The following is a 22,920-nucleotide window of genomic DNA, read 5'->3' on the forward strand; positions in this document are numbered from 1 at the left end:
CTTAGAGGCATTAGCCCACTGTGACATCCATTGCCTGGCAAAGAAATAAAGCTGCCTTTTCTACTTCATCCAAAACTCTGTCCTGAAGACTCAGTTCAGTAAGCAGGGTACAGAGGCCATGTTTCCACAACAATATCATCCCAAGTCTGAGTCGAAGCACTAAACTGTTTAAATGTGTTTCTAAGAAAAGCAAGTGGCAGTCTGCTCCTATTTGAGAATTTAGACAAAGGCTATGAAACATCTGATGAGCAACTCTTTCAGTAAAAGATGAAAGGGCTTTCGAACACTAGGATTTAGGTACTTTATTTACATGCCACTTGTAAACTATTTTAATATGTACAGGTCATTGTTGGTGTGAAGTCTTTTGGAAAGTAATACGCTGACAATGGTAACATTTTCCCTCAAAAATGACATAGAACTCTTTGCCTTCGTGAACATTACATTTGAAAAAAAAAAAAGGTAGATATTATGCTGTCTTGTATCAAACACCCTTAAAAATTTTTTTTTGAAACTGTAATATAAAACATCTTTTCCTCTGGCTCTAATCCAATTTCTCTGAGTGACGTGTAAACCTTAAAATTGTTTGTAGCTCTGTGTCGGTATCCATTACTTTTGAAATGACCCCTACATTTCACATTTTATATAACATCTTCCTGTCTTCTCTGGGAATTGCAGGAGATCCTTCACAGACACACTAATTGCTTGTGACAGCCACAATCCTCTTGAACACTGGCGTTTTCTTGGTGAATCAGTAAATACTCTGTTATTTGGAGAAGACTTTGTTGCAAAACACTTTCCCTGAACCTTGCTTTCTACTTAAACATCATAATCACACGAGGCTAAGTTACAGGTTCACTGCCGCCCATGCATATCGTGTTCAGTATAGATTTGGTGTTGCAGTAGATTCAGAAACAACTCAGGCAGAGTCATGATTTCTTTTGTGGGCATGCTAATCTCACAGAAACTATGCATGGCCTTTTAGACAATAAAGCTTGCAAAGGACCTCTCAAATCTGTGTTTTTAAAATGCTTTATATTGTGGTCTTCCAAAGCACACCCTACTTCGTTGACCTTTAAGCACATTAACCTCTGCAAGGAAATTTCTTTAAATCCATGTTTTGGGTATAAAGTCCCTAATTCAACATTTAGTGAGGACAAAATGTGGTCAGTGGTAATATGTCAGCAAATCATCCAATTCTGATGGTGGATTTGCTGAATAACAAAGAAGGGCATTAAGCTTGTCTTAAAGGAAAATGCAACGTAGTTAAAAACACTGGTCCATCCAAGGCAAATGTTCAAAGTATAGGCACAGTTTAACACACCAATGTCTGATTTACAAAGATTCCCAAATATAAATCGTAGGTTGCAATCTGTCACCAGCACCGTGAGGATACTCAGCGCTGGTTCCACCATCCTGGAAGCCTTTACCTTTGTGGCCACAGAATAAAATACCCTTCACCCCCCTGTCCTGTTTCTTGCCTTTCACCTCCCACAAGTGGATGAATTTTAAACACGTCTTTTCTTTCTTCTTCCTTTAGCACTGAAATATAATCGTGTGAGTTTAAGGTGTACCACATGTTGATTCGATACATTTATATACAACAATGTGATTGCCCTTAGAGTTTTAGCTAACACCTCTAATTGCTGAATAATTATCATTTCTATTTTGTGGTGGGAATAACTAACATCTAGTCTTTTGGAAAGTTCAGTGTTTACGACACAGTGTTGTGGTCCGCAGTCACCGTGCTGCCCGTTGGCTCTCCAGGACATAGTTACTGACTGGGTGCATGTCAGGCCTTCTTTCTGAAGTGCCTGCACACCCTCATCTCTCTCCATCCCCTCCTTCTTCCCAACCATCCTTCAACCCTAAATTTTTATACTTTTTTCTCCTTATTTTGTTCTATTTATGAACCAAACAAAATGACTATAGTCATGGCTGCGAGGCATAAGTGTAGCATTCATGACATCGCTAAATCAATGGAAAGGAAAGCCATATTTAGACACACACAAAAAAATGGCATAATACGGGGCAGCCCCTCAACCACTGAACCCGTCGAAATGCCTGCAAAGGCTTCCCTCTCTTATTTCCTCAGGTTTGACTGATTTGCTTCTAGGGCTGACAGTCCATATACATTCAAAACTATTTGTTCCCTATTTTTAAGTTTTCTGTTTTGTTTATTTCCTAGCATTATATACATGTTCTTCTCTCTTTCTCTCTCTCTTTTTTAAAAATTGTAAATATATAGTGACTAGTTTCACTGGGCTAATAAGGCTTTGTAAAATTTCAAATTAGTTCCATCACATTTGGGACCTTTTTCCTATCAATATACTTGATCAAGATGCAAATGAAGGCCTGGACTGTGACCCACTGTAAGTCGATGAGTATGTACAGTTCAGCGTTTTCCCCTCAGACAAACCTCCAATACTGGACGCTGTGTCTAAGGCCAAGAGTTGCTCAATTTGGGGTCTAGATTTCCTGCCATCAAAAGTAAAAGAGTTAATAATTTCCCAGATTCAGAATTCCCTAAACTCATTTCAATTTATTTTCTCTCCCTCATTTCCATGCAAGCAAACCAAGTGCTCTTAGTCTACTTAAAAGGTGATGCTCAGAAATCTTGGAATTTGGGGAAGGGGAGGTGTGGTTAACTTGGTGAATCTAAAATGTTCCATTGTAGAGCACGTGTCTCTGTTCAGCTTTTCCCTTACTCACTGCTTGTCCCTTTGTTTTCCTTCCCACTAGGCAGTGAGCACCATGGACAGAAACCTTGTGCATCTTGTTTTCCCCAGTGTCCCCAGCATCTAGTCCTGGCTAAAGATTATATTCAAGAAATTATCATTGAACAAATAAAATAATTACTCAATCAGTTAATTATTTTGATGATTTAGGTTCTGGTTGTCTTCGCTTTTGCCTGTTACATCATTTTATAAAGAAAGAGAAAAGCTAAGTGTGTATGTATGGTAGATTCAGAATCTTAGAAGTTGGACCTAAAAGAGATCTAGAAATTATATTAATCAAAATATTAATGTTATAGCCAAGGACACTAGGTTCCAACAGGCTAGGTAACATGATGCCCAAAGTCCATCACAGCTGGATAATGGCCAAGCTGCTATTTTAACCCTTAAACCATTGATGTCTCATCGGATTAGTCCTCCTTGGAGATTATCCTTCCTACATAAGGAGCTGTTGGGGGGGGGGGGGGTCCTTGGTGTGATCTTGTTGGCTCACCAGAATATATGCAGATCTCTATCTACAGAACAAAACAAACCAAAAAATGAGATAAAGGATTGTGTGGCAGAGCAGAATATTGTCCTGTATTATTTTCACTTTGCCAACAAGCTTTAACGTCCTGGGGAGAGCGACTTGTGGGAAAACATGCACAAGCACCACCATGTTTACTAGTGTTGACTGGGTCTGGCTCTTAGACGTATCTGAGCTTGGGAGAGAACGTGGGGCTCAAACATGTATGCATGGTATGTTTCAGTAGACAAAGTGTTTTCATAGTCATTGTCTCACTGCATCTTCACAACCACCCTCTAAGGGATCAGGGAAGATATGCTAAGTTTGCAAATGAAGCTGTTGTATATTTATACAATGGAATACTACTCAGCCATAAAAAAGAATAAAATAATGCCATTTGCAGCAACATGGATGGATCTGAATATTGTCATTCTAAGTGAAGTAAGCCAGAAAGGGAAAGAAAAATACCATACGATATCACTTATATGTGCAATATTAAAAAAAAGACACAAAAGAACTTATTTGCAAAACAGAAACAGACTCACAGGCATAGAAAACAAACTTATGGTTACCAGGAGCAGGAAGGGGGTGGAAAGAGATAAACTGGGAGTTTAAGATTTGCAGATACTAACTAATATATATAAAATAGATAAACAACAAGTTTATACTGTATAGCACAGGGGACTATATTCAATATCTTGTAGTAACTTATGGTGAAAAAGAATATGAAAATGAATGTATGTGTGTTCATGTATGACTGAAGCATTATGCTGTTCACCAGAAATTGACACAACATTGTAAACTGACTATAAGAAACAAAAACAAATGAGGAAACTGAAGGTGAAAATACTTTAGTAAACTGCTCAAGTCCACATGGGTAATAGATGATAAAATCCAGAATGAAGTCTTCCTACCTCATGGCAGTTCAGTGTATTGTTTTCACCACTCAAATGCATGTACTTTCTTGGTTTCAAATTGTCTTTTTTTTTCCCCTGAACTAGTGGGATTTAAGCCTACCTTCTATCTATCCCTTTTGTCCCCAGATTAGGACCTGGGATCTTGGTGAAGAGGTTTACGTGTTAACTCTTCATTTTTGGTCAAAAATAAATAAATAATTTTATCTCTTTGGTGCTCTTCTCAGGGAATGTATTTTTCTTTTTATGAGTCTTTAAGTGGTTAATTGACAAATATTATAAATCCTAGAAGAATATGCAGCCTCAAGATTCTGTAGCTTCAAGGTGTCCACTGCAGAATATACACTGTGCTCGTCCCTCTGCTACCTGCAAGCACACGTGTCCACAGGGAGATGGCACCGCACTCCCCTTCCACCTGAAAATTTCATCATGGCAAACTGCGGACTAGACTAAGGCAAAGAGGATAGAAGCCATTTGTGGGGACAAAGTGGAAAACCATAGGGAGTAATACTGTGAGAAAAAACTTGGAAGAGTTGGTTGAGGGGTGAGATGAGGTCAAGTCTGATGGCTGGATCATGGAGGGAGACTCTGCCAGAAAATTAATATGCAAATAGGAGGAGCCACAGGAGATACTAAAATAGGAGACAAGTTTCTGAGACTAGAAGAAAGGTAGACTCAACAGTGGGATTACCCTTGCTGCTTCTGATAATGTCAAGTGGGTACTTCAGTTGCCAAGGAAAACACCTAGAGAGAACTGGTGAGAAGGCAAATCGTGTCTTCAGTGTCTTTTTTCTCGGTCACCCGAGGCACAGACAGCTCATCCCCTGATGTGGCCATGACCGTGGTTGTCTGCAGCAGCTGGCAGGGCCTGTGGAGCCTGGGGCAAGAGCACAGACAGAGGCTCCCTAACTGTGTGGTCAGCCTCGATTTCCCCCACCATGGACCTGGGCACATCTGCATGTCTAAGCTCCCTTCACCCCCTCCCATGCATCCTCTCACCCCATAAAGAGCCACCCACTGTCTACTCCTTAGATCTACAGGTACACACACTCACAGCACCTCAGTCCACTCTCATGAGGGCAAACTGTAGTGTTAAAAGCCAGTTCGCAAATTTAAGCAGGAACTTTGAGGTCCCAGTTCCCCAGGGTGTGGTCTAGAAGAGGAGTCTCGGCACTGAGTGGGCACACCCTTCAGCCATCTTCCCGCTGCCTCCTGTCCCCAGGAAGATGTCCACGAGCAGTTTGGGGCCTGGCTGCTTGAGTCTAGGGGTGACACTGAAGCTGGGAACCATGGGCAATGAGAAACCAGTTGGAAGTTTCACAAGTCCAGAAATCCTGAAGTCATCTTCACAAAATCAGGAGTTATGCCTGCAGGATTTCTGACCCTGCCCAAATTCCTACTGATACAATGGGGGGGGGGGGAATCCATAGAAATTGTGTAGGATGCAGTTAACCCGTGAACAAGTAAATATCTCTTGGACTTAGACACGGAATAAAGCATGAATACATTTCCAACATTAAAATAAGGTTTTAGAAAATCATAGTCTGAACTAAATACTCTCCCAGCTTTATTATCTTGTGCTTCTATTTTATATTAATTTAAAGGGAAACTTCAACTTTGCAGTATAGAACAATTATGGGGACAATGGGTGCTTCTCTTGTCTCATCCCTGAAGGTAAAATATAAAGGCGTAGCTTTAAAAAGTCTATTTAATTTGTTTGTTAGTGGAGGAAATGGAGGTTAATTAATCGAGTCTGAGGAATGCTAGATAATATCTGTGTTCCATTGCTTGGACATTATGCCGTTCAATTAATTCCTCCTAAGGAGTTTTATACAAGACTATTCAGCTCGAAACTTCTGGCTTGAAACTTTTCAAGGTCTTCGGGGTGACCATTAAGGAAGAACATGTTTCAGAAACCATCCCCTTCTTTTATTCTTTCATCCCGGTAGGAAGCTGTGCTCTTCTCAAAGGTTAACGAGGTTGCAAAGCCTTCAGGGAGCCTGGCCAGGACACCCATCTCAATTGCTCTCACGTGTTTCTCTTGTTTAATTCTTGGAAGCACAGTCTGGGGCCTGTGTTCCGAGATGCCCGCCGCTCAGCCCACCAGGGCTCCCTTCCTTCAGAAGCCGGCTGGGCCCGGAAACAGCCAGACGCCCTTGGAATCTTTAAAAGCTTTTCTGACAGAAGGTTTGGCCATTTCTTCTCCCGGTGCTCATTTTCAAGTTAAGCACATGAACGTACATTTTTTGAATCCCAAAGAAGACTTTTAATTGATTCCCTGAATATTTTAAGGTCTATTAATTCCACTGATGTTGCAAACACTGCAATTCATTCCAGCTGCTGCTCTAATCGCATTCATTAATAGGCTTATTTTTACCTGCCCGCTAATGTTTTATTTGGTATCAATAAATCTTCAGCTTTCTAGCTAAATTGTGTGCAAAACAAAATGAATTGTCCAACCTCCTCATTGTTCCGCAGGAGTTGGGTTAGCCAACATCCCTCCTCCTGAAGAGGGCTAATCAGGCATAAATGTAAAAATGATAAACTAAAGAACGTATATGCCACTCATTTGTGACATTACAAATGCGACATTTGACCATTTCAAGAACAAGTTTTTCTTGCATAGTCTATTCATTTAATTTTTACTTTACTTTATACTATATAAAGTAAAAAAGGGACATAATTGGTCACTCAGATGTAGGTGAAAGATCTTACAGTAAGTTAAAATAATTCATATACCAATGTCCTCTGTGGAACATGATTTTTTTTTCCAGTAATGATGTTCAAGTCGTACCTATCCATCCATGGTGTCTTTTTCCATGCTTGTGGACTGGCAGTAGGCACTTATGAAAAAAACGGCCCCAAATTAGGTGTGTACCATGTACCAATAAAACACAGAACAAGTGGATGATCCACGTGGTCAACCACCTGAGTCTCTTGGGATCATTTGCTGATGCTGCGTGTACTCAAAGAAGAAGAAGTGGAAAAGCTCACCCACAGAGGTCAGAGCTGGATTGATTATTTTCTGTCACTAAATGACAAGTCAGAGAAACATCGGATTGCAATTAAGAGACCACATGTCCATGACTCCTAGCTTTGCTACATACAGGCTGTGAGCTTGAGTTAAGTTAACCTATGTGAAATATACATTTTCTTATACATTAAGTATGAAATAAAAGTTTGCATGTAAGGTGCTTAATACAATGCCTGGTGTATACATAAGCTAAGCCCTCAAAACATAAGCTAAACAAAAGTTGTGTTTTGCATTCAACTAACATTATTTCTCTTAAATTGAGTTTTATGCCTTAGTAATAAGCCAAAACTCCTTCTACAAAGCCCTAGTGACATTACTTGAATCCTACTTTGTTACCTCTTTTTAAAAACCTCACCTCCCCTCTGATATCATCACTTCTTCTCTCTGACACTCAATTAACTGCAGCCACTCCAGCCTCCTCGCTGATCTTGGAAGGTGTCAGGTACAATTCTACCTCACAGCCCTTCCATTTACAGTTCCCTGTGTCTGGAAATACTCTTTCTAAAGATTTCTTCATGGCTTATCCTCTCAACTCCTATAAATCTTTGTTCAAACCTCAACTGTTTAGGGAGATCTTCCCTGGTCACCCTCATTTAAAATTTCAGCCATGCTTCCCAACATTCCATATCTTCCTTCCCTGCTTTGTTTTTCTCTGAAATACCTATCACCAGCTGAGGCACTCTATATTTTAGTGATTCATTTGAACTTAACTGTCTCCCCAATAGGAGTATAAGTTCTATAAAGATAGTTTCTTTGTTGTTTTCAAAAGTAAAGTAAAAAGAAAATAACAAACATGAAAACAAAAAGTCAAAGGAGCAGTACATAGAATTGAGACACAAGACAAAAACAGCATAAAAGTTGAGAAGGTAGTAAATGGAGTTAAAGTATCTTTTATACCATTACAGTGTCAAGAAAATGGGGTATATTCAAAGCCGTATTAGATTTTGGTAATTTAAAAATACACATTGTATTCTTTAGGATAACCACTGAAAGAATGGTAATTATGCAGCTACCAGGTTGATGTTGCTTGGGAGGAGGAGGGCAAGAATAGGATATTAAGAAAAATCTACAAAAAAAAAAAAAACAAGGCAATAAAGAAGGAAAATAGCATAAAGAAGGTTAGATTAATTTTTAAAAATATATATGTACGTAAAAAACAGGAGATTTAAACCCAAAACATCAGACTAGATTAAAAACTGGGCCAAAGACCTTAACAGACACCTCATCAAGAAGACACACAGATGGCAAATAAATATATGAAAAGATGATCCACATCATATGTCATCAGAGAAATGCAAATTAAAACAAAAATGTGATACTACTACAAATCTTTTAGAATGGCCCTAATCTAGAACACAGACAATACCAAATGCTGACGAGGATTTGGAGCAAGAGGAAGGCTCATTTGTTTCTTGTGGGAATGCAAGTGGTATAGCCACTTTGAAAGACAGTTTGGCAGTTTCTTGCAAAAGTGAACATACTCTTACCATGCAGCCCAGCAATCATGCTCCTTGATATTTACCCAAAGGAGAGGAAAACTTATGACCACACAAAAACCTACACATGGATGTTTATAGCAGCTTTATTCACAACTATCAAAACATGATAGCAATCAAGATGTCCTTCAGTAGGTGAATGGATAAACTGGTACATCTAGACAATGGAATATTATTTAGTGCTGAAAAGAAATGAGCTATCAAGCCATGAAAAGAGGAGAAACTTTAAATACATATTACTAAATGAAAGAAGTAAATCTGAGAACACTACATAGTGTATGATTCCAACTATGTGACCTTCTGGAAAAGGTGAAACTATAGAGACTATAAAAAGATCAGTGGTTACCAGGCATTGGCAGTAGGGGAAGGAATGAACAGGCAAAACACAGAGGATTTTTAGGGCAGTGAAAATATTCTCTGTGATATTATAGCAAAGGATGTATATCATTATTCATTTGTCCCAGACCATACAGCATATACCAAAAGTGAACTCTAAGGCAAACTATGGACCTGGATGATTAGGACATGTTCATATAGGTGCATCCTTGTTAATAAATGTACATTCTGGTGGGTGATATTTATAATGGGGGGAGCTAAGCATGTGTGGAGGCAGGAGGTATATCAGAAATCTCTGTACCTTCCTCTGAATTTTGTTATGAAACTAAAAGTGCTTTAAAAAACAAATTATTTAAATATATATAGTGATAGACAAAAAAATCTAAGAAATAGAAAAATCAGAATAGTCTTGTAATTATTAAATTTGTTTGATCAGTAAATAAAAATCATCCTACCAAGATAACTCCAGATCCCAGTCTTACTGGTGAAGGAATGACTACAAATCTATGAAAACCCCTTAGAGACTACAAAAATAGCTCACGTTGTTGAGACCAGCATAATCTTGATGCCTAAACCTGACAAAACCATTATAAGAAAGGAGAATCATGGACTAATCTCCCTCATGAACATAGGATTCCAATTATATATAGAGACCGCAAGACTCAGCATTACAAAAATACTGGTTCTCCCTCAGCTTTTCTATAGTCAGAGAAATCATACTTAAAACCCCAACATTTGTTTCTGAGGAAACTGACAAGCCATTTCTAAGATTATAAGAAAATGCAAGCGGCTAAGAACAAGCAAGCTCGCTTGAAGAAAAACAAGATGAGAGAAATTTTTCTACTAGATGACAAGACTTATTATAAAGCCACTATAATTAAAGAAATGAGACACTGGTAATGGTTTGACAAATAGACCAATGGAGGCAAAAAGCAAATCCAGAAATAGATCCACAAATATAGGGACCCTTGATGTACGACAACGTAACAACGCAATCAGAGGTAAAATGATAGTCTTTTCAGTAAGTGGTGCTGAGTCAGTTGGATATCCTCGTGGGAAAAAGGAAACTTGACTCTTACCTCCTGCCATGCAAAATATCAATTCCCAGAAAACAAAGGCAAACAATAACACTTTAGGCTATAGGAGAACATCTTCATTCCACTGAACTAAGGAAGTATTTTTTAAGCAACACCCCTGCCACAAAAAAAAGAAAAATCACCATACAGGGAAAGTCTTTGAACTGGACTACACTAAAGCTAGGAACCTTTTTCATCGAAAGAAGACATGAAGAAAGTGCAAAGGCATACCGTAGATTGGAAGAAAATGTTTGTTTTATATCCATAAAGCCAACAAAAGGCTGGTATCGAGAATATACAAGATGCTCTGACAGCTCTTAGAGTCCAAAAGAAAAATGGGCAAGAGACTATGACAGGCACTTCACAAAGAGAATATCTACTCAGGAAACATAGTCAGCTTCTTTAGTACCTGGAAAAATATGAATTAAAACCCCCATGACAGTCCACTATGCAATTACCAGAATGCCTAAAAAAAGAAATAGTGACATTATCAACTATTTACAAGAAAGAAGAACAATGAGAATCCTTACAATGCTGTTATGAATATAAATTTGGAAAACAGTTCCACATTATTTGCTCAGGTGGAACTTACATGGAACCCATCACCAACAATCCCATTCTTAGAGCATACACCCTGTCATAGTGTGTGCCTAGTAGCACTATTCAAATTGACCAAGTCTGAACTCACATTAACCCAAGTTCCTCAAGAGCAGCATGCATAAATAATTTGTGGGGTGTTCATCCAATGGAATGACAATAAAAATGACCTATCAACAGTTACATGAAATAACATGGACAACCCTCACAAAGACAATGAGCAAAGAAGCCAGACAAAAATTGCACACTTTGTGTCTATCCTGTTCAGGCTGCTGTAACAGATTACCATAGACTGAGCGGCTTTAACAAAAAATTTTTACTGCTCATAGTTCTGGAGCCAGGAAGTCCAAGATCAAGTTGCTGGCTCATTCAAAGTCTGTGGGTTCTCTTCCGGGTCCACAGATGGCTGTCTTCCCACTGCATCCTCAAATGGCAGAAGAGGTGAGAGAGATCTGTCTGGTCTCTTTTATAAGGGCACTAATCCCATTCACAGGGGCTTCATCCTTATGACCTAATCCCCTCCCATAGGACCACAATCATGTTGGAAATTAGATTTCAACATATGAATTGGGGGGAGCATAAACATTGTCTGTGGCACTAGTTAAATCAATTATATAGAGTTCAAAACCAAGAAAAACTAAATTGTAGTATTAAGGTGGAGGAGGAATCAAGTGAGAAGTGGAAAGGACCAGGAAGGGGCTTTCGGAGGTAGTGACAACAGTCTATCTTGGCCCCAACAGTGGTTGCACAGGCATCCCCCTGACAATGATTCACTGAGCTGTGCTTATGTTTTTGTGCCCCTTTCTTAAGTGTGATAACTTCCCATACAATGAAGTTGAAATTTCGTAATAATGCCCTTAGAAATCTTATTTCTAGGAATTTTGTTTTTAGATATAATGTATAAATATATTAAAAATTAGGTTCAAATCTTATGAAAACAGAAAACAACTTAAATGCCCATCAGTTGATGACAGGTTCAGTGAATTATAACACATCCAGGAACACTGTGGATGCTTCACAAAGAATGGGGCATTTCTGTGTGTCCTGAATTGGGACAATCTCCAACACAGATTTAAGCAGACAAGAGGCAGGAGATACAGAACAGCGTGCAGAGTATGCTCTCATTTCCTCTGTGGATGAAAATGAGGTGGGGGATGCAGATGTGTGTTTTACATATGCGTATGATGTTTCTGGAAGAACAAGTAAAAAAAAAAAAACAGCAACAGTGGTTGTCTCTGAAGTGGGGGATTGGAAAACCAGAGGTCATGATGGGAAGAAAACCTCTGTGTACTTGCTGGCATCGTGTGAACTTAATCACAAATATGTTACCTTTCAAAATAATAGATAAAAAGATGAGATGTATTTTTAATCAGCTGAAATAACATTGAAAGCCCAGTTCCCAAGTGTGGTTGCATTTGGATGTTTGCATAGATCAAAATGCTCTTTCTTTGGGGAACTGGAGTAGAGGCTGGGAACATGTCCAGGAGAAATATCAAGAGAGGCTGAAATGCAAGACAGGGGCCAAGCAGAGACAGGTGAAAGAAGACAGGTCAAGTGCAGAAGGTCACGGGTCTGAACAGGACCAGCAGCAGGGATGAGCCAGGCAAGGCCAGAGAAGAAGCCGAGACGCTCAGGTCAGGGAAATCAGACTAAAGCAACGCGAGGGCTAAATTCGGGGCTGGGGATTAACAGACATACATTATTGTATATAAAGTAGATAAACAACAAGGACCTACTGTACAGCACAGGGAACTATGTTCCATTTCTTAGAATTACCTATAATGGAAAAGAATCTGAAAAAAATATATATATATATATAACTGAATCACTTTGCTGTGCACCTGAAACTAACATTGTTGATCAACTACACTTCAGTAGAGAATTTGAAAAACAAACAAATAAAGCAAATGCCTGAGATGTGAAGGACCTGCAGAAGGGAGACATCCCAGCGCAGGAAAATGCCAGTGACGTGCCCTGCTTGCTCTCATGAGTCTGGCATTGCTGGCAGAGTTGAACGGGCCAAGGAAAAGAAGAAAACATGCTCTCACCTATTTATTTGTATTGATCCAAAATATGATCAGGCCGAGAATGAAGTCTCTGTCTCCTCAGCAGTACCTCCCTACAGTGCTGTGCACTCAATGGGCTTAAAAAGGAGCTGTTGATTCACCCTGTTTTCTAGAGCATAAAAACGTAAAGTTTCCTTCCAGCAGCTTAGCCGGCTTTCACACCATGAGCCTGGCAGTGAGCCTGAGCCACTGGCTAGTGGGCAAATGAGTATATAAAAGCCACCGGCCTTAGATTATCTTTGCTCTGGGCCCCTGATCTGATCATTCCACCCAGGTTACAATCTCATACCCCACACTATTTCTGTTAAACAGATTCACCCTGTTAGCAAGCACCATGTCAACTTTTCACCTTTAAAATTCGTTGAAGGGATGTGACTTTTGATGAATACATTCTAGGGTATCGGATATCATGCTCAGTGCTCTGTTGCATCCATCTCCAGGACCCTACCGGCTCCCACGAGGGCAGAAAAGCATATAAGGAAAGCAAACGGAACAGAGGGACAGTGCCAAGGCCACAATACGAAGGAGGTCCATTTCCCAAGTTATATTCTGGCCAACAGGGTCCTTTTGCTAAAATTTAACACATCTAGTGCATCTGTAGCGTGGTGCCAAGTTTATTCTCTGTGCAGTTTTTCGTAAATCACATCCAAAATATGATTTGGAAGAAAAATGCCCCTTCTTATGAGCCTACTGTGTACTGGAAAGACCCAGGGCACAAATCATTTGCACCTGTACCATTTCCATCCAGTTCTAAGCTAATTTTTAAAAGGCTCTGAAAGCCTGCCAGCAGCACATGTGCACAGAAGATAAAATGTAATAGCAATTAATCCAATCATCTCTGATTTAACGTTAATTTAACCCAGTGGATTATGCCTTGTTTTGTGTGCAACTGTGTTGATCCTGCTACATTTCAGAGAGCCCCCAAATCAATCAAGTCACAATTCCTAATTGCAGTCAAAATGGGGAATTCCACTCAGCGGGGCCCTTCTCTAGAGTATCTATTCCTCCCAAGGAAGAAAGCAAGTCAAAGAAAGAGGCGTCGCTAATAGCAGGCTGCTAACATCGCAGCTGATGGTGTCAGGACGAGCTGGGAAGAGTAGCCTCGTGTTCGCTGGCATATTCAATTGCACTGGGCTCTTTGCCAGAATGAGTCGGAAAGGGCCAGCAGAGAAAAGCCGATGGGAGCACAGTTGCTGTTGAAACTGGAAACAGACAAGAACAACAACACGACCAGTTCTGGGGGTGCAACGCTTTCCTTTCCCTTTATTTGCAATACGGATTGAGGACAGCACTTGAAGACCTGAACTGGGTCGGCTGTAATTGAGAACTAACACCGTGCTGCGCACTGGGTCTGATTTAACTGGGTTGGAACATAGGGCTGCATTCCCGGCATCAAGGCTGATTGTGAGAGCACTTGTGTTATCACGTGCAAGGAAGAGAGAAAGTTTCAGGTTGCTGATTTCTCCTGTTTGGGTTTTACTCAGAGCTGAAGTAACACAGAGTGTTACCTGGGCTCAGGGGCAGCCCCGGAAGTTCAATTGTAGTTCAGCCTTAGTTAAGGATTAGTTAATAGATACTTCACATAAAGTGCTACCATGTTCTTTTTCATAATTTTTCTCTCCCCTCCTCCCTTCCTTTGCAGCTGAGAATAATTAACTGTTCTTTTGTGAGTGTCATTTGTTCTCAAGGAATTAAATGCCACCTTATTTCCCAGAACAAGAATTCAACTGTCATAATTATAGCTTCATTTCAGAAGCAAAAAAAAAAAATCATAATTTATTACAGATTGTTCAGCATGGGAGATGGGTTTAAATGTCATTGGAAGTAAATTGTGGCATGTCATGAAGGGGTTTTAGCCACCACTGTAATTGATTTATAATTTCGCATTTAAAATGAACAACATTCACCCATTGTTCTCGCATTATATAACTCTGACAGCAATCCCTTGAGAATGAGGCATTCAACTTGGTCAATACACAATAATAATAATGACAATAATAATAATAATAACAGTGATATGCCAATTTTAACGATAAGCAGTGACATTAGCATAAGCACTAAGAGCATATGTGTGAAAAACGGGAGCTCGCGCTCTACAATGCCAGGTAAAAACCTATTTCAGAAGAAATGCATTTGAATATTAGCACCGAACTCCATCAAATTAAATGACTCGCAGGGGCTTTAATGAAACTCATAAAATTAAGAACCATCAGAATTAAGGTTTAAACCATTCTCTAGCCAGAGTTATAGGAACGAGACAATAAAATTGAAGAAGGTGGTGGTGAATTTTTCCATTTCTAATTTCAAACAGATTAAGAATCAATTCCACTTGGAACAGTAATTTACTAGGTTTTCAGTGTGATCCTAGTCCCCTGGGATCACACAGTGATGACAGGTACTGTGGTGGAGGGCTGTGTAAATACCCGATTAGACCATTGCATGCCTACCAATCTGTTTTGTGCAAGATGGTGGTTTGCCCTGGGATGGTTCTCATACCTCAATATCATATCGGTGGATTGATGCCCCTTAGATTTGAAGATAGAAACAAACCCAAACTCAACAATGACAAGGACACTGCTGCGGTAACCAAACTGCATGAGTCACGCTTAGAGGCAAAATCAGAACATTCCCAACCTACTCTCCCTTCCACCCCCCTAATCTGTAGCCTTTTGAAATGCCTAACTTTTACCTTCTGGGAAACCAGTACTTTATTCTTTGATTTTAGGAAGTCAATATGATGATCTGGATACAGAAGACCACTTGAAAGGGACTTATGGTAAGCTGAATAATGGTACCTCAAAGATGTCCATGTCCTAATTCCCAGAACCTGTGAACATTACCTTATACAGCAAAAGGAGGGACTTGGCAGATGGGTTTAAATTTAAGAGCTTTGAGATAGGGGGACATCCTGGATTACCTGGGTGGACCCTAAACATAACCACAAATGTCTTTACAAGAGGAAGGTAGAGGGAGTGTTGACTACAGTAGAAAAGTAGGCGACGTGACTTCAGAAGCAGCGATTACAGAGATGTGGTCATGAGCCAAGGAATGTTAGCAGCCTCTGGCAGTGGAAGAAGCAAGGAACAGATTCTCCCCTGGACCCTTGAGAAGGACCAAGCCCTGCCAACACCTTGATTTTAGCCTTCTGATCTCCGGAACAATAGAACAACTCTGTGTTGTCTTAAGCCACTAAATTTGTGGTAATCTGTGACACTGGCAACAGAAAATTAAAATGCATGGAAAGATTCTGATTTATCAAAAAATGTGTTCCAAGATCAAGTTACCTCCATGTTGAGAGCCAGTGAAGGGGCTGAGCCCCACTTGGCTTTGAGTTAAGGCTCCCAGTTTAATCAGGACCCAATTCCTCCTCTCCCGGTGCTACAGCATTTCCTACAGCTGACTTCGATGGGGGACAGTAATCGAAAAATGTGACAACATTGCCAATTTAGAGAAAGGAGTGACATTTAACTTGATTTAAAAGTCACTTTTGGGGGTGTTAAATGAATGCAGTGCTTTAAAATGAGCTATGATGTTATTTACAGCATATAAAATAGAAATTGTATTTATCTGAAAACATTAACATATCATAAGATTTCCAAAATACATAGCTTGTGATTTTTCCAAACAGCATCCTCTTGACCTGATAAATGATTGTTCCGGAGTTGCCACTTACCAGTCAAAAAATGTTTGTGGTATGTCAAGGATTTAAAATGCAAATTTTTGACCCAGTTTTTGAAATAATTATTTATTCAGTTGGCCATAATGAGAGGAAACAAAACTAAGCCATTTATAATAAACTATTAGGATAATGCACAAAATGGTTTTATTTGGGTTCAGTGGACAGCAATTCTCTATTGCAAACATGTTAGGATAATATTTCAACCCACTTTATTTGATCCTCCACTACCTTCTAAGTGGTTTTGTAACTGTGTTCTTCTCTCTCCCCACCCTACTGCTGGATACGGGACAGCCATCAGACCTAAGTTATTAAAAATCTAGGCAAACTCAGCCACAGGGAAGGGAAACAAGACTCAGTGTAGCATCATTGATTTCACTGAAAGATGAGCCTCATGGCCATTTTTCTAGCATCATTTCATTCATTCATTCATTCACTCACTCACTCACTAGCAAATATCTACATTGTGCTTACTGTGTGCCATGTCACTGATGGAGGCGGAAAGGTGAAGCAGAGAAATCGTTCCTGGTAAGTACATAACTATACTAGGCAATGACTTTCATTTGTTGAGTACTTCGTATATGGCAGGGGTGCTGATAAATCACTTACTGTAACTTATCCAATATGTTATGTTGTTATTACTACCCCTTATTTACAAATGGAGTAGTCAAGACTCAGGGGATGAGAAATTCACCCAAGTTTTGAGAAGTAGTTCAAGGGCAGACCCTCAAATTCCGTTCTAATTATACAAAGCCTGCGGTCCTGGCCTCCTTGACAGGATAAAGCAAATTAAGTGCTGAAATAGAGTGGAGTGTGGGTGTTGATTACATCCCCTAGGTGCCCGGGGGAAGACTTTGCGAGAGAAGTCATACTTGACCTGTGTTGCGAGAACTGAGAAGATAAGTGAACATATGCTGATGGGACAAAGCGTCATTCCAGGCAGTGTGAACAAACAGAGCAAGGACACCAGGGTGGGAAAGCATGGAGCACACACAGAGAAAGGGGCTGGCTCGCTGAAAACGGATGTGGGGTCAGCACAAGAAGCCAGGAGCAAAGCTGGAAATGTCACTTGGTGCGAGATCACAGAGGGCCTTGAGCTGCGGGATTTGTTATGGAGAGAGTGATGGAGATCTAGTGTCAAGCAGCTGGTCAAGACTAGCTGGGGAAACGGGGCATACCTCCGTCAATGATGTAGAATTCTGTTGCAAGCAACCGATTAATACATTCTAATTCACACCAGTCATTATATATTTAGTGGAAAAGCTAATCAGGGCTTTTAAATAATCAATGTCACCCAAACAGAAATATAACTGATGACAAAAGAGAGTGGTACTCCCAACCAATCTTTGTTATTTCCGAAACATACCACACCTCTGCTCTTCATTTCAAAAAGCAAGTAATGTGCTTTGGCAAGGCTCCAGGCTTGTAAGTCCGAGAACACAAAAACTCCTGCCCACCAAGAGCCTGCAGTCTAGTTGGGGAGGGTGATAAACTATATTATCGTTCACAAGATTTGCTGCCCTTCTCTCCCGCGGGAGTTTAATACATCACCACCCGGGGCTTGTTTTGCCGAAGGAAATACAGGCAGAAGCAATGTTTCCAGGGAGAAGAATTCAAGCCAGATGTGATCTCACTTATAGGTGGAACCTAAAACAAACAAACAAACCAACCGATAGATACAGTGAACACGTTGGCTGCCAGAGGCGGAGGTAGGGAGTGGTAAAGAGCATAAAATTCCAGCTATAAAATAATTTAGCCCCAAAGATGTAGCGCACAGCATGGTGACTATATATAAGAAGACTGCATTGTACATTTGAAAGTTGCTAAGAGAGAAAAATCTTAAAAGTTCTCATCAAAAGAAAAATATTTGGGTTTTTTTTCTATGTATGCTGATGGTCATTAATTAGACTTATTATAGTGATCATTTCACATATCACATATATATATCTCTATGTTGAACACCTGAAACTAGTATAATGTTATTTATCAATTGTGTCTCAGTTTTTTGAAACAGCCAGATGTGTGCTTTGCCACAATTTCCCTTTTACTTCGCTGTGAGCCCAGCAATATCCCAGAGAGAAATGAGGGTTGCTCTCCATTTGCCTGGTGCTGACAAGAAGCAGAGCCACGACCAGTGATAGGCATGATGGAAAGACAACATGTCTCATCAACCTCTTTGGCCATAAGCTAGTAAGAGGCTGAGGTTGTTACACAGTACAACTTAATATAAGTTGACTGATACAAAAAACTAAGATGAGAGCACATGTAACCACAACATTAGGTCAAGTCTGCAAGAGAAATACAGGATTTCAAAGGGGGAAGAGATCATTTATGCCTAGATCACATCAGCAGCGGCCCAGCCAAAAAAGGTTCACCTTTCTTTCCAGTGACTTTTGGCTTCTTTTTGCTTGACTCTGCTTTAGATTTGGTGCTGAGTAAAACAAGATCTGACAACTAACTAATCGGCTGACTTCTGGAGACCAACTGTCCTTCCTTCATTCTCTCCTTTTTATTTGATCCTCGGTTCCTACATACTTCAAAGTCTGTCATCAATGCCCAACTGAAGTACCACCGGACACTAAATGAGCCACTGGTTCACTCAACACACACCATTGAGGGTCTACCATGTGTAGGTTCTGTGAGCACCAGAGAATCGGAGACAGAAGACAAAGATCACCACATTTGCATCCCATAAAGGCTCAGTCCAATGTCACTCAGTCACAACCGAGTTCTCTGGGTACCGTGGGCACCACAGAATGCATGGAACACATGAGAGATGTCTGTGGGGAGTTGGCCATGGGAGGGTGGAGGAGTGGTCATCAGGAAACACTCCCTGGAAGAAGTAAAACCTTCAACCTCAGTGCTGAGGGAAGGAAAGGCATTAACCCGAGAGAGAAAGGAACTATCACTTGCAAAAGCACAGAGCAGTGGGGCCGCTTGGCCTGGGAGAGCCGCCATGTTTGCACAGAAGGCGTGAGACATGAGAGTGGAGCAACAGAGAAGGGTAAGATTTAAAAAGGCCTTGTAATCCACACTAAAAGTTTGGATTTTATCCTAACAGCAATCAGATGCAATTGAAAGCTTTTAAGCTGAGGCGTGGCATGATCAGATTTGTATTTTGGAAAGATTTCCTTGGCAGTTCAGGAAGGAGACGTGTGAGAGGAGATTGGTGGCTTTTGGATCAGGGAAGTTTGTTACAAAGCTCTTGCCATAATCCAGGCGAGAAGTTGTGAGAGTCTAAACTGAGGTAGAGCCTGTTCCTGCTCTGAAAAATGAAGGAAATAGAACTTCTCAAAGACATTTAAGAAAGGAAGTAGCTCAAAGCTAGTGAACTGCAACGCCAGCAAGGAAGTACCAAGGCTTTTCTGATTCCACTCTGCCTCACTGAAGACAGTACATCTAAGCTGATTCTACTACCCCCATGCACTAGCATTTAAAATACAAGGTTGCCTAATTCTAAAAGACACCTGCACTCCAATGTTCATAGTAGCACTATTGACAATAGCCAAGACATGGAAACAACCTAAATGTCCATCAACAGATGACTGGATAAAAAAGATGTGGTATATTTATACAATGGAATACTACTTAGTCATAAAAAGAATAAGGTAATGCCATTTGCAGCAAAATGGATGGAACTGGAGAATGTCATTCTAAGTGAAGTAAGCCAGAAAGAGAAAGAAAAATACCATATGATATCATTCATATGTGGAATCTTAAAAAAAAAAAAGGGAAATGAACTTAAATATAAAACAGAAACAGATTCACAGACATAGAATGCAAACTTGTGGTTGCCAGTGGGGAGGGGGATGGGAAGGGACAGACTGGGAGTTCGAGATTTGTAGATACTGACAGGTATATTAGAACACATAAACAAGATTATACTGTATAGCACAGGGAAATATATTCAAGATCTTGTATTAGCTCACAGTGAAAAAGAATATGAAAATGAATATATGTATGTTCATGTATGACTGAAAAATTATGCTGTACACCAGAAATCGACACAACATTGTAAACTGACTATAACTCAATTTAGAAAAAACAGAAAATAAAGTAAAATAAAATAAAAAATAAAAGGAAAAATAAATAAATAAAATTAAATACAAGGTTGTATTTTCCAAACAGCAAGCAAGGCCCACAATTACAGTGGCAGGGGTGGGAGGTTGGAAAGCGTGTTTTCCATCTCTGGGATTACTGAGGTTGGAAAGCCCAGGGGACCTCTGGGAGGGCCATACTGAGCACTTCAGTGCTGATTCAGTGCCTTCCATCACTCTTGCACGAGGCCATGGCAAGGCTGGACCTAGTAGGGTTGATGCATTTAGGGCTATGTCCTGACGCTGGACTGACTCACACAATCACAGCTCACTTTCATGAAACAAAACCAAGATCCTTATAAATGCTTCCTTTTTAAAATATCACCAGCTAAAGAGAAATTGAGTTCGGCATTTGTTATACATTGCTATGTTGCTAGCTCAAAGACTGAAATCCCCAAGTCACTCATCCAGCAGCGTTAGTGGTGGGCCATTTCAAAGCAGCCTTTTCACAGAGTCTCTCTGTCACCTAAAGATAAACAGCATCAGCCAGATGGCTAAGCCCAGTTCCCACTGGGGGACCCACTGGATTCAGGGCTTTTCCACGGACTACTGAGTCAGCCGACGACTAGGCTCTGGCCACCAGCTCATAACCAGCAGGACAGTAATCAATTTCAACCACGGCCTATAAGCTTGAATTTAAACCGCTAACCAACAGGCCCTCAACTACTTCTTGGCTCTTTCACATCACCCTTTCATCTGTCATCGTTTCCCCAGGCCCAATAATTGGATGAAAAGAGATTTGATTAAGTGCAAGATTTATGAGGTTCTACCTTGAGACAAATTGTGATTCAATACGAGCCCATTCTCAAAAAGGGGCGAGAATATGAACCAAATCCTTTATTCCTTTATTTACACCTCCACACCCATCACACACACACGTGCGTACACATACCCACACCTCCTGTTTGGCAACTTGTCACTCAGAAAGTCTAATGACGATTATTCACTTTGGACATTTGGCAGATATGATGGGACACTACTTTGGCAGTGATCAAAAAGCATCTTCCTTTATGGCTCTTAATCAAAAATGTATTTCCCATTGACTAACCCCAGGAAAGGTAACCATCTACTTCTGTCTGCACTTATTTCACTGCTAACAAGAGATTTTTTTCCCTCCCGTCTCAGCAGTGCGGAATTACCGTCATTCCCAAGACCTCTTTGGGTTCCTCGACCAGAAGAGGCGTTTAGCTTTGTCATCCATGATGTATTGCCCATTTAATTGCACTATGCAGCTATTCAAAAAGCATTCAGAAGTAATCATTTAGCATTAATATCCCAGGGCAATCCAAGGTCACAGTACATTAAAAACTAATTCACAGTGGTTCAAGAATGCATTTTTCATATACGGAGTAACATAATTCTTTTATGATAAAAATGATAGTGGTGTTACAGAATGATGAGATACAAGATATGCTGATATCCATCACTGGGTCTACTGTACAAATGGCAAAGTCAGACCTTTGTGCTTCTCATAACTCAATACACCGCTAATCCGTTTTAAACACTACTGACCGTGTTAACCTTTTATAGGATTCACCATGTTTTAAGGAGCAACGGCTTCTTATTTATTATCATAGGCAATACAAGCATTCAATACTTACTGTGATCTACTCTCATATTTTATCATCCCTTATTTTCTATGGTCATTCTAATATCTGAAATCACAACAGCTCTATGGGTAACTAAAGGCTTTTTCGTGATAAATTATATACACACATCTATGTATGTATGTATGTATGTATGTATTCTATCAATTTCCTTACAGGAATGCTATGGAAGATAAAATTATTATAACTTCCATCAGATATCTATCATGCTAAAATGATGGTGTCCCGAGTCAACAGGCCCTCTATTCCGTGCAGAATGGGCAGGCTCCTTCCTCCAGGAACGGTCATTTCTCACACCCCCACACCATTAGCAGTGCCATATCACAATTTGCTGCCATTCAGGGAGCAACATATAAGGAATTATTTCAGCAATTCACAGGCAATGTTGTCATTCATTAATATCCTAAACTCTGTATTCAAAGATACCAGATTACATTACCAATCCACTGGGGGTTTTTTTCTTCCAATTTCTTTATATTTCACATCCCCAAAGCCATCTTCCTAATCAGTCCATGCAGATTGGACGGAAGTCAGAATCTTTGTCCTATTCAGAGGACCGTTTGAAACGATGAATGAGTATCATCATCTGGGTTTAGGGCACTATTCCAGGTGCGGGCATGTGTTGAGGTTGGGCATATCTACAATAGAGACAAGATATTGAATCATAAACACAAATAAAACACAGACACACCTCATTTTATTGTGCTTCACTTTACTGTTCTTCGCAATTTACAGATTGAAGGTTTGTGGCAACCCTGGGTTAAGCAGGTCTCGTGGTGCCATT

General features: G+C 40.1%; 1 long non-coding RNA gene across 1 annotated transcript; it reads right to left on the reverse strand.

The window, feature by feature from the left end:
• Nucleotides 1-17,662: 17,662 nt before the first annotated feature.
• Nucleotides 17,663-19,135, reverse strand: LOC140689097 (uncharacterized). Its single transcript, XR_012063968.1, has 2 exons — nucleotides 18,808-19,135; nucleotides 17,663-18,079 (listed from the first exon to the last, which is right to left on the reverse strand). It is a non-coding gene; the product is annotated as an uncharacterized lncRNA (long non-coding RNA).
• Between the last annotated feature and the right edge of the window lie 3,785 nt (nucleotides 19,136-22,920).

Source organism: Vicugna pacos, chromosome 25 (genome assembly GCF_048564905.1).
Source record: "Vicugna pacos chromosome 25, VicPac4, whole genome shotgun sequence".
In the NCBI taxonomy this organism is placed as follows: domain Eukaryota; kingdom Metazoa; phylum Chordata; class Mammalia; order Artiodactyla; family Camelidae; genus Vicugna; species Vicugna pacos.